Raw genomic sequence first — 12,844 nt, 5'->3', positions numbered from 1 at the left:
GAATTAAGGTGATGCTGGCCTCATAGAATGAATTTGGAAGTACTCCATCTCTTTCTATCTTTCCAAACAGCTTTAGTAGAATAGGTATGATTTCTTCTTTAAACGTTTGATGGAATTCCCCTGGGAAGCCATCTGGCCCTGGACTCTTGTGTCTTGGGAGGTTTTTGATGACTTCTTCAATTTCCTCCCTGGTTATTGGCCTGTTCAGGTTTTCTATTTCTTCCTGCTCCAGTTTTGGTAGTTTGTGGCTTTCCAGGAATGCGTCCATTTCTTCTAGATTGCCTAATTTATTGGCGTAGAGCTGTTCATAATATGTTTTTAAAATCATTTGTATTTCCTTGGTGTTGGTAGTGATCTCTCCTTTCTCATTCATGATTTTATTAATTTGAGTCTTCTCTCTCTTCTTTTTAATAAGGTTGGCTAATGGTTTTTCTATCTTATTAATTCTTTCAAAGAACCAACTCCTGGTTCTATTGATCTGTTCCACAGTTCTTCTGGTCTCAATTTCGTTGAGTTCTGCTCGAATTTTAATTAACTCTCTTCTTCTGCTGGGCGTCGGGTCGATTTGCTGCTTCTTCTCTAGCTCCTTTATGTGTAAGGTTAGCTTTTGTATTTGAGTTCTTTCCAGGTTTTGAATGGATGCTTGTATTGCGATGTATTTCCCCCTCAGGACTGCTTTTGCTGCATCCCAAAGATTTTGAACGGTTGTATCTTCATTCTCATTAGTTTCCATGAATCTTTTTAATTCTTCCTTAATTTCCTGGTTGACCCTTTTATCTTTTAGCAGGATGGTCCTTAACCTCCACGTGTTTGAGGTCCTTCCAAACTTCTTCTTGTGATTGAGTTCTAATTTCAAGGCGTTATGGTCTGAGAATATGCAGGGGACGATCCCAATCTTTTGGTATCGGTTCAGACCCGATTTGTGACCCAGTATGTGGTCTATTCTGGAAAAAGTTCCATGTGCACTTGAGAAGAATGTGTATTCAGTTGAGTTTGGATGTAAAGTTCTGTAGATATCTGTGAAATCTATCTGGTCCAGTGTATCATTTAAAGCTCTCGTTTCTTTGGAGATGTTGTGCTTAGAAGACCTATCGAGGGTAGAAAGAGCTAGATTGAAGTCACCAAGTATAAGTGTATTATTATCTAAGTATTTCTTCACTTTGGTTAATAATTCGTTTAAGTATTTGGCAGCTCCCACATTCGGGGCATATGTATTGAGGATTGTTAAGTCCTCTTGCTGGATAGATCCTTTAAGTATGATATAGTGTCCCTCTTCGTCTCTCACTACTGTCTTCGGGGTAAATTTTAGTTTATCTGATATAAGGATGGCTACCCCTGCTTTCTTTTGAGAACCATTTGAATGGTAAATGGTTCTCCAACCTTTTATTTTCAGGTTGTAGGTGTCCTTCTGTCTAAAATGAGTCTCTTGTAGACAGCAAATAGATGGGTCCTGCTTTTTTATCCAGTCTGAAACCCTGCGCCTTTTGATGGGGTCATTAAGCCCGTTCATGTTCAGAGTTACTATTGACAGATATGAGTTTAGTGTCATCATGATATCTATTTAGTCCTTGTTTTTGTAGATTGTTCCACTGAACTTCTTCTTAAAGGGGAATTTTAAGAGTCCCCCTTAAAATTTCTTGCAGAGCTGGTTTGGTGGCCACATATTCTTTCAGTTTCTGCCTGTCTTGGAAGCTCTTTATCTCTCCTTCCACTTTGAATGAGAGCCTTGCTGGATAAAGTATTCTTGGTTGCATGTTCTTCTCATTTAGGACCCTGAATATATCCTGCCAGCCCTTTCTGGCCTGCCAGGTCTCTGTGGAGAGGTCTGCTGTTACCCTAATATTCCTCCCCATGAAAGTCAGGGACTTCTTGTCTCTTGCTGCTTTAAGGATCTTCTCTTTATCTTTGGAATTTGCAAGCTTCACTATTAGATGTCGAGGTGTTGAACGGTTTTTATTGATTTTAGGGGGGGATCTCTCTATTTCCTGGATCTGAATGCCTGTTTCCCTTCCCAGATTGGGAAAGTTTTCAGCTAGGATTTGTACAAATACATATTCTGGCCCTCTGGCCCTTTCGGCGCCCTCAGGAACCCCAATTAAACGTAGGTTTTTCTTCCTTAGGCTGTCATTTATTTCCCTTAATCTGTCTTCATGGTCTTTTAATTGTCTGTCTCTTTTTTCGTCAGTTTCCCTCTTTGCCATTAACTTGTCTTCTATGTCACTCACTCGTTCTTCCACTTCGTTAACCCTCGTCGTTAGGACTTCTAGTTTGGATTGCATCTCATTCAATTGATTTTTAATTTCTGCCTGCTTGGATCTAAATTCTGCAGTCATGAAGTCTCGTGAGTCCTTAATGCTTTTTTCTAGAGCCACCAGTAGCTGTATAATAGTGCTTCTGAATTGGCTTTCTGACATTGAAGTGTAATCCAGATTTTGTAACTCTGTGGGAGAGAGGGCTGTTTCTGATTCTTTCTTTTGAGGTGAGGTTTTCCTTCTAGTCATTTTGCTCAGTGCAGAGTGGCCAAAAACAAGTTGTATTGGGAAAAGGAGAGAAAGAGAGATAAGGAAAGAAAAGAGAAAGAGAAAAAAGATAAAGAAAACAAAAGGGAAAAAAAGAGAAGAAAAAGAGAAAGAAAAAGAAAGGTGAAAAAAGGGGGGGGTGGGGGAAGCAATCAGAAATCAAAAAGAAAAGAAAAAAGAAAAAAACAAACACGGGGGAGTATCTTCTGATTCTGTATACTTTAAGTCCCTTGACTTCCCCTGGAACTTGTCCTTCTAGCTGGTCTTCTGGGGAAGGGGCCTGCTGTGCTGATTTTCAGGTGTTAGCACTTGGGGGAGCTGCTTTGCCCCAGCCTGGTGCAGGGCTCAGTGGGGGTTGTTTACCCCGTGAGGCCCCAGGAGGAACCACCCCAGTGGCGGGGCCAGCCCTGGATCACTGGATTCAGGCCCCGCAGTAACTACGGGGCTCTCGGTCTGCAGGGCCTGGAGGCTCCGGGGCGGGGCCGCTGATCTGTTCAGCTGGGGCAGGAGCGTCCTCGCTGTCCTGGGCCCTCCCGGCCTCTGCCTGTCCCGGGGGAGGCCGGATCCTGGGCTGTGTCCCGGCGCCCTGTGCTCCGGGGCCTGCGCTGTTGGATTCGCGCTCCCGCCCCGCAGCCCCCTCCGCGGAGCCGCCGCCCGAGCCCCTCCGAGCTGCTCCCGCCCCGCAGCCCCCTCCGCACGGAGCCTCTTCCTCTGCCCGAGCCGCCGCCGCCGAGCTGCTCCCGGAGCCGCGCAGCCCCCTCCGTGCTGAGCCTCTTCCTCTGCGGGAGCCGCCGGCAGAATAGTTTCCAAAGAAATTACATTAATTTTCAGTCCCATCCAAATATATAATAGAAATATATGAGGTTGATATTTATTGACATATGGCCTTAATTTTTCCCCTAATTATTAATGTATTAATTAGAGTAGTGCTAGATGTTATAGAAAACTACAAATGTTCAGTGGCTAATCAAAATAAAGTTTTATTTTTTATTAATGTACAGTCATGTATTATGCCTACTGGTGGCGCAGGCTCTGCTCCACAGGTTCATTCGGGGACCTATGTTGATGGAATGTTTTATTCCTTCAACATATAGCCTCAAGGATGTAAATGAAAGAGAGAGAGGATTATGCATGAAGTCTTTGGGACTAGATGTGGAAGTTGTGTTCATCACTTCTACCATTGACTAGAACTCGCTCACATGGCCACTCCTAGCTGCAGGAAAGAGTAGAAATTTTATTTTACCTACATGTACAAAAAGAAAAGGAAATGTTTGGTGATTACCTACATTGTAATATGTGCCTATTTTTTCTACTGACTTGTTGGTACTTTTAAAAGGATTTTTAGAAGTTGTTTATACTATACTTTGTTTGTTATGTTAATTGAAAATTTCTTCTCCCAGTTTGTAATTTGCCATTTTGCCACCTCTAAGATGTCTTTTAATTAATACAAGTTCCTAGTTTTAATAAAGTTAAGTGTATCTATATTTTCGTTTATATTAACTCTTTTTGTATAATGTTTAAAAGCCCTTTTTCTATGCCAAAACCTTAAAGATATTCACCAAAATTTTCTTCAAAAAGATTTACAGTTTAAGTGTTGATATTTGAGTTTGATCCATCCTGAATTGATTTTAGTATATGGTATGATATAGTTTCAATTTACTTTTTGCCATATGAATAACTTTTTTCCAGCTCCATGTATTGTTCTTCCTTTCCTCGTTTTTATCATACCAATGATCTATATTATGTGGGTCTATCTTGGGACACTATTTCATTCTGTTCATTAATTCATCTATTCTTTAGATTCATACTGTCTTAACTACTACAGCTTCAAAATAAACCTTGATATCTGGTAGGGTAAATTCCACTCTCTGCTTCTTCATTTTTATAAAATATTAAAAATTCTGAATATTCTTAGCCACTTACACTTCCCAATAATATTCAGAATCAGTTTACCAATTTCCATGAAAATCTTGTTGGAATCTTGATTTTTATAGTATTGAATCTATAGATAAATTTGGGGATAATTTACATCCTTATGATGTTGAATCTTTCCATCCTTGAACTTGACATATATTTTAATTTACTTAGGTCTTCTTTAATGTCTATTACAAAATTTAGTAGGTGTATATATATATATATATATGTATATGCTTTATACATATACATATATTTGCTTTCATATGCACAATGTTTAACTACTTATAATCAATGAAATCAATACTTCAGGATAATGTAACATGATTTATCTTATGATTTTCAGTAAACCAAGCCTGCCACCTGTTGCTTCTCTGAATATGTAAGTCACTTACTGTAGGATAATTCACTCTGACCCTTACCCTTTTAGCTACCGTCTTGCCTGGAGCTTTGCTTCTCTGTTCCAAAGCCCTGAAGCTAGAGACAGATGATGTTCAATATCCCTCTTCTTACTCTTGTATGTTAGTTTCTGATTAATACTGCATCATTTACCTACTAAACTAGTCTTGCATTACCATGATACCGCCAAAAGAATGTCGAGTGTACTAGTTAAAAACATACATTTTTATTTAGACACCTTTGGTAGAATCTTTGTTCTATTAATTTACTATTTGAGAAGCCTTGGAGAAGCTACCTAATCTCTCAAAAACTTAGTGCCAAGCACTATTTTTAGGTGCTGAGGATACAGGAGAATATAAAACAAAGTACCTACCCTCAAGAAACATACATTTTAGTGGGATGATGCCAACAATAAATAAGTTAATTAGTATATATATATATATATATATATATATATATATATATATATATATTAGATGGTAATAAATACTATTAAGAAAAATGAAGAATGGGAATCCCTGGGTAGCTCAGTGGTTTGGCATCTGCCTTCGGCCCGTGGTCGGATCCTGGAGTCCCGGGATCTAGTTTCACATCAGGCTCCTTGCATGGAGCCTGCTTCTCACTCTGCCTGTGTCTCTGCCTCTTTCTCTCTCTTTCTCTCTCTCTCTCTGTGTGTGTGTTTGTTCTTTCATGAATAAAAAAATAAAATCTTTGAAAAAAAGAAAAATGAAGAATGATAGGTGGACAAGGACTCTCAGAGTGAAGGTGGAAGTTTGTTATTTTTCAGTTAGTGTTTAGAGGAAGCTTCCTTGAGGTGACTTCGAAGAAGTATTTCTGGGAAGTGAGACACTGCTTCCTGAAAATAACTTGGGTAATTCCAACTGGTGGAAAGAGCATACAAGGTCCTGGAACAAAACTGCATTTAGTGTGTTCAAGAAATACCAAGAAGGTTAGTATGTTTGTAACAGAATGAATGAGAAAGAGAGCTGTAGATGATGGGAACCAGAATTAGCTAACAGTAGAAGTATAGAAGATGATGGTGATTTAGATATTAAAATCTCCAAAAATTTAGTTTAAATGGCAGTTTGCAGATAACTGCAACTAGCAGGAAAAAAGTGGCTGGTAGAGCAACAGCTTCAAAGTTAAATAATACCTAAAGCAAGGAGTGGGGGGGAATGCATAATGGTTATGAGCAGATAATAACAAGCAAAAGGACACCTCGCCCACATCCAGGCTCAGAGGAATGAAAAAAAGTCATGACATCAGAGGAGCCATGGACATCCTTAGGGGATATATATTTCAAATAAAGCATGACGATCAGTAAAACACTCAGAAGTTAGGGGTATAAAAGACTTGGACTATGTTCCCTGAGTTCAAGAGTGCTAGAGAAAGTGCTTCATAAGAACTTCTCTTCTGAGGTCACCACAATGTCAATCAAAGTCTTCAATAAACTCCAAATAGCTAATCCCATGGTCAAATCTTAGGTGTCACCTTACTTAACGTCTCAGGGCCCTGTGACATACTTTATCAACCCCTTAAAAAACATCATCCATCAAAATCCCAGAGAAGAACTCAGGCAACACCCTTTTTGAACTTGGCCACAGTAACCGGAGAAGGACAAACAGTGTATGTTCTCATTCATTTGGGGAACATGAATAATAGCGAAAGGGAATATAAGGGAAGGGAGAAGAAATGTGTGAGAAATATCAGAAAGGGAGACAGAACATAAAGACTTCTAACTCTGGGAAATGAACTAGGGGTGGTGGAGGGGGAGGAGGGTGGGGGGTGGGGGTGAATGGGTGACGGGCACTGAGGGGTACACTTGACGGGATGAGCACTGGGTGTTATTCTGTATGTTGGTAAATTGAACACCAATAAAAATTAATTCATAAAAAAAAAAAACATCATCCAATGGGCTTTCAAGATACCCTCTCTTGGTTTGCCTCTAGTCAAGTGGCCACTACTTCCTAGTCTCCTTTGTTGATTCCTATTTATTCACTGTCTCTAATCATGAAAACTCAGGGCCTAGTCATTTACATTATTTTTTTCTTTTGTATCTATATTCCTCCCTTGGTCACTCAACTATTCTCATAGACTTAAATACCACTTACACTCACTTGACTCACATTTCTAAATGCAGCTTAAACTGCCCTGAACTCCAGGGCTTTAGATTTAACTGCTTCCTCAACATACTCTCTTAGATATTTAATAGTAGACATCTTAAACTTAGTTTGTTCATAAATGGGCTCCTGATATTCTCCCCAAACAGGCTGATCCCATAGTGCTGCTTAAGTTAACAGAATTTTATCCTTCCAGTTAATTATTTCCAAAAAATATATAATCATTAATCCATCCTTTTTTTCCATTTCACATCCAAACAAATCCTACTGTCTCTAGATAGACATGGATTAAATAGATAGATGATAGGGAGAAAGGGAGAAAAAAATATACAGTTGACTTGAACAATTCGGGAGTTGGGCTACTGACCTCTAATATGGTCAAAAATCCACATATAACTTTGGACTCCCCCAAGACTTAACTACTAATAGCCAATTATTGACTAGAAGCCTTACCAACAACATGAATAATTGATTAAGACATATTTTGTAAGTTATGTGTATTATATACTGTACTCTCACAATAAAGTACAGTAGAGAGAAGAAAATGTTTTAAAGAAATCATAATTTACATTAAAATTAGGTAAAACAGAACAAAATCATAAGGAAGAAAGAATACTTTTACAGTACTATATGTATATTTATTGAAAAAAATCCTTGTATAAGTGGACCCATGTAGTTCAAACCCATGTTGTTCAAGGGTCAACAAATAGACCACTGTACTCCTTCACTGCTATCATTTTGATCCAAGTGATGACCATATCTAGACTACATTATTGTAGTGGTTTTTGTGGCAAATTAGACTATTCAAAATATTCACTCTTCACCTATCAAAGCAAAAGTTTCCCCAGACAAAGTTAAACAGGCAAGAGACTTTATTTGAGGTTATTGTAGTGGGTGGGTAGGGGTCAGAACACAGCCTGAACCCAACTCCACTGAAACAAAGAATGGGAGAGTTTTTAAGTGCTGAGATGAGCTATTAGAAAATCACTGAAGTACCTTAGTGGGGAGATGCTGATCCACAGGGTGGGCACACTGTGCTGCTCCTGAGTCTGAAAAAGGTCCAGAAAAAGAATTTGCAATGATAAGTGTTCTAAAGTAAATCATCTAAGAAAAGGGAGGCCAAGGGTCTGGAGTCAGGAAGAAGCCTGCCTAAAGTTCAGACAGGAAAGAGAAACATTAAGGCTGTCTTGGTCAACACTTTCCTACCTCCATTTCCACCAGTGGTGTACTTCTCCACGCACTGATTCTGGATTCTTCCACATAACTGGCTTTGACCAACAGAATGAGAATGAACCTTCAGTGTGCTAGTTCTGTACCCAGGCTTTAGGAGGGCTTGGTGTTCCCATCTGTGTCTTCTTGTGTTCCGCCACTGTCATAGCAAGAAGGGCTCAGGCAAGTCAGCTCATGCCAGGAAGAAGGGGAGAGATGCCCTAATTGAGACATCAATATGGGCCCAGCCCAGGTCAGCCGACTGCCTTCCAGTCCTTAGGCTCATACATAAGCCCATCTGTGATTAACAGAGCTTCCATTGAGCCTAGCCTGGAGAAGCTGAGACCCTAATGCATAAAAATAAAAGTTGATTGCTGCTGCAGTAACACGGCTCACTACTTCAGTATCTCAAGCTTTCCCTGACAATCCTACTTAAAATTTCAGGACTCCCTCAACAGATGGTCCTATATGCTCATAGCTCACTTTTCTTCACAGAACTTTTTTCATCATCTAATATACTATTTTTAACAACTTTATTGAGACATAATTTGCATACCACAAAATTCACCCATTTAAAGTGCACAAGTCAGTGGTTTTTGGTATATTCACAGGTATCTGCAACCATAACCTCAAAAAGAAAGCCTGCACCCTTTAGCTATCCCCAACCTATCCCTGCATCCCCCACCCCAGCCCTAAGCAACCACTAGTCTATTGTCTGTCTCTATATATTTCCCTATTCTAGACTTTCATATGAATAGAATCATATAATATATAACCTTTTGTGACTGGCTTCTTTCACTTAGCATAATGTTTGCAAGGTTCATCCCTGCAGTAGTACATATCACAATTCCTTAGTATGACTGAATAATGTTCCACTGTTTGTTTATTCATTCATTAGCTAATGGGCATGTAGGTTGTCACTATCTTTTGGCTTTTATGCTACTATAAACACTCATGAACAAGTTTTTTGTGTGGATGAATGTTTTTATTTCTCTTGGGTATATGCCTAGGAGTAAAGTTGTTGGATCATAAGATAACTCTTTAATTGTTTCAGGAACTGAAAGTTTTTCCAAAGTGGCCATACCATAGCACCTTCCCACCGATGGTCTATCTGGAATCCAACTAACACTGGTTATTTTCCATCCTTTTGATGCTAGCTATCCTACCCTGTGTGAAGTGTTATCTCAGGGTGGTACTAATTTATATTTCTCTGATCATTAATGATGTGAAACATCCTTTCATGTGCTTATTCATCATTTGTATATCTTCCCTAGAGAAATATTTATTCATATTATTTACCCACTTTCAAATTGGGTTGCTTGTTTTTATTGTTGAGTTATAAGTGTTCTTTATATATTCTGGATTCAAGTCCCCTATCAGATAAATGATTTGCAAACATTTTCTCCCATTCTCTAGGTTGCCTTTCCAGTCTGTTGATAGTGTCCTTTGATGCACAAAAGATTTTAATTTGTATGAGGTCCAATTTCTCTAATTTTACTATGTTGCCTGTGCTTTTGGTATCATACTTAATACACATTAAGTCAGTGCCAAATTCAATGTCAGGAAAATTTTCCCCATGTTTTCTTCTAAGAGTTTTATAATTTTAGCTCTTACATCTTTGATCTATTTTGAGTTAATTTTTTGTATATGGTATGAGGTAAATGTTCTAGGCTATAGAAGAAACAGACTATAACAATCAAAGAAAATTACAACATATAATGTTACTTTTTTCAGATATATACAATTTTATAGTTCTGGATTAAAATTAGGCATTCGTACTAACAGCAGGTTTGGCCTTTTTACTGAATTAGGTGAATGAAATCTGGCCATGATTTACCATACTCTTCCCCACTATCTCAAGACCAGCCAAGTCCCAATTAGAGATTGCCCCATTTACCTAAACTGTAATAAAGATGATAAGGAGCAGAGGAGCAACTGACCCATAGTAGACAAATAATGAGAACAAAAACAAACTTTGCTGTTGTGGGGTACAAGGATTTTGAGATTATATGTTACTATAACATAACCTAGACTATCCTGATTGACACAAGAACAAATAACAAGTAGTTCAGATAAAGATATACAATTAGCACTTCATGATTTAGCAATGTAGACTATCTAGCATGGTGGTTAAGAGAATAAACTGGAGCCAGACCACCTGAGTTTGGATACTGGACCTTTGCATATAATCAATGTGACCCTGGATGAGTCACTTACTGTCTCTGTGCCAGAGTTGCCTGGGTAATAATAGTAAATTGCTTGATCTTTAGAACTACTTACCTTAGAAGATATATAAACTGTGTTTCATGACTGTCCCTCAGAGGGGAAAAGGGGAAAAATTATCTACTGGTTTCTACTTTCATTGATCAAATTACATCCAATTGGGAGTAGCTCCCCAGAACCTCTGGGTTTTCCATGTACAGACCTGGATGCCAAGTAGGTCCCACTTTAGCTAAATCAACAGGAAATCCCGAGGGCTAGATGTGAAAGGTGCTCTTGACATGCATAATATGAAATATTGGTTGTTAATATTATCATTGTTGTTTGCATTACACATATAAACCAAGGATTTTGTTTTTAAAAGAAGATTTTATTTATTTATTTGAGAGAGAGAGATAGCAAGAGAGAGTACGAGTGGGGAGGAAAGGGAGAAGCAGGCTCTCACTGAGATGAAGGCAGATGCTTAACCAACTGAGCCACCCAGGAATCCCTAAACCAGGGATTTCTATAATTGATTTTGGGAAGTAGAGAGAAGCATCTAGCATAGGAAGAAGCTTTTGCTTGGAAAGTTAGGGATAAGGGAATTTAGGCACTGGGTCTCACCAGTGTTTATCCCCAGTGCTATACTACTTTCCAGTATGGAGCCCTAGATGGATAGTTCTCTCTGGCTCTTAGTACCTAGTACACAGGTAAGTAACTATTGTGTGCCAGAGCAAGATTTTTTAGAATGAAACAGCCTCTTCTCTTTGCCACAGCCATTTCTTCCCTATCAGACATACTAATCGAGGCCCTAAGTTCAAGAAAGTGTATAGTCACTTCTATACAGGTCTCCGTCACCTGACATTTTCTTGCGTTCCTAGCTTCTTTATAATGCTCCAGAAATATTTCCCAAAATATTTAAATTTAACAGAAGGCTCCACTTACCAAATGCCCTCCAGTTAGAGAAAGGTATTCATATAAATAAGCAGGTATCCCTGAATAAGAGAAAAAATAAATACATAAACAAATAAAAAGGTGAGAGGTTAAATTACTACATCCCTTAAAACAGATAAATGAAATGCAATTATTTTTATATGCAATACCTATACATGGCTACAAAAATAATAAAGAGAATACTAAAAGGCAAAGGATGAAAAATCTTGTTCTTTCGCCATTCTATCTGCTTATCCCACCACCACAATCCCACCGGTAACCACCTCTTAATTTCTTACAATGTTGTCCACAAGCAAATATAAATATACACTATTTTTACCCCTTTTTACACAAAACTAAATTCTAAGTTCAATGTGCTCTGCTTTTCTCACTTAACAACACAGCTTGAGGATCATATCTGATCATTACAGAAAGGGCTTTTTTATTCTTTTTATAGCTGCTTATTATTTCATTGTATGAATGAAACAATTTATTTAATCAGTCACCAGTGATAGCCCATTTGGTCATCAATATTTGATTATTGCAAAAATGCTAGTGGATAAAACTGTGCCTATAACATAGGAAATGGATTCATCGATTAGGACCAAAGTCAGGCTGACTAGGGGAAGAGTGAGGGAAGTTGGCAGTGCTGGGAAAGAGGGACAAGGGCTGACTGGTGGGCAGCTGGATGACAGAACAGTAAGCTTGGGTCTGTGGGGGGGTCTTGGAGGGGGAAAGGCAATGGGAACCCAGAAATGAATTGCGGAACTGAGCCACAGGAAGAGAGCTACAAAGAAGAATCAGGAAGGAAAGTGAGCAGGAGAGGATCAACAACTAAAGGGGGCAGGAAGCAGGGGCCAGGTAACATGGATCTGAAAGCAGTGGAGAATGTGATAAGATGCTGCCTCTTCTTCTGCCCTCTTTTCACTGCCCCTTCTCCCAGAGACCAAGCAGGGCCGGCCCTCCCTTGTTACGTCAGCTCCATTGCCCCATGTCCTTTGTGGCAGCATGCACCATGATCTGGGTGCTGTCAGGTGAGACAATGCCGCCTTACCTAGCTCTCCCTCCCACACCCTGAGGAAGTCCACCAATTAGAGATGTGTCTGTATTTAAAAACAACCATTCCTGGGAGGGTAAAGGTGTTCCTAATTGTGGAATGAGTTCATTTTCTAAATTCTGACAGCCAAGAAAATATGCTGATAAGTACTAAGGCAATAGAAAACCAAGGGCAGAGGAAATCCTCCCCCTACAATAGCATCAACATAAGCTGGAGCTGGTTGGAAATGTAGAGTATCAAGACTTAGTTCAGACCACTGAATTAGAATGTATGTTCCAAAAAGACCACCAGTTGATTGAAATACACAGTAAAGTTTGAGAGGCACTACCTTAGGTCTGAATTTCTGTCATTGATATTAGAAATCTCATATTTATCAAATTGAAAGAATAAAGTCTCCTTGTCTTGGTAAAAGATGGAGAGAGAAAATATGTTTGATCCAGGGAAGGAACAGGGAGCTTGCCCAGTCAGAGGACCTAAAGCACAGAACAATTTAG

General features: G+C 39.1%; 1 protein-coding gene across 2 annotated transcripts in view; it reads right to left on the bottom strand.

Annotated features, from left to right (window-relative positions):
* MGAM (maltase-glucoamylase) overlaps positions 1–12,844 on the bottom strand; it is a 214,054-nt gene that overhangs the window by 133,424 nt on the left and 67,786 nt on the right. The window contains exons 2-3 of one of the 2 annotated variants that reach the window (XM_055334817.1): positions 11,306–11,355; positions 7,949–8,001 (exon numbers count right to left, since the gene is read on the bottom strand). The gene's annotated coding sequence lies outside the window, so the exon portion shown is untranslated. The remainder of the gene's footprint in view (positions 1–7,948; positions 8,002–11,305; positions 11,356–12,844) is intronic. The other variant, XM_055334813.1, reaches the window with a different exon arrangement.

This window comes from Nyctereutes procyonoides, unplaced genomic scaffold, assembly GCF_905146905.1.
Source record: "Nyctereutes procyonoides isolate TBG_1078 unplaced genomic scaffold, NYPRO_anot_genome, whole genome shotgun sequence".
NCBI classification, from domain to species: domain Eukaryota; kingdom Metazoa; phylum Chordata; class Mammalia; order Carnivora; family Canidae; genus Nyctereutes; species Nyctereutes procyonoides.
Note: the sequence above shows the minus strand (reverse complement) of the source record. Positions and strands in the feature narration are given on the sequence as shown.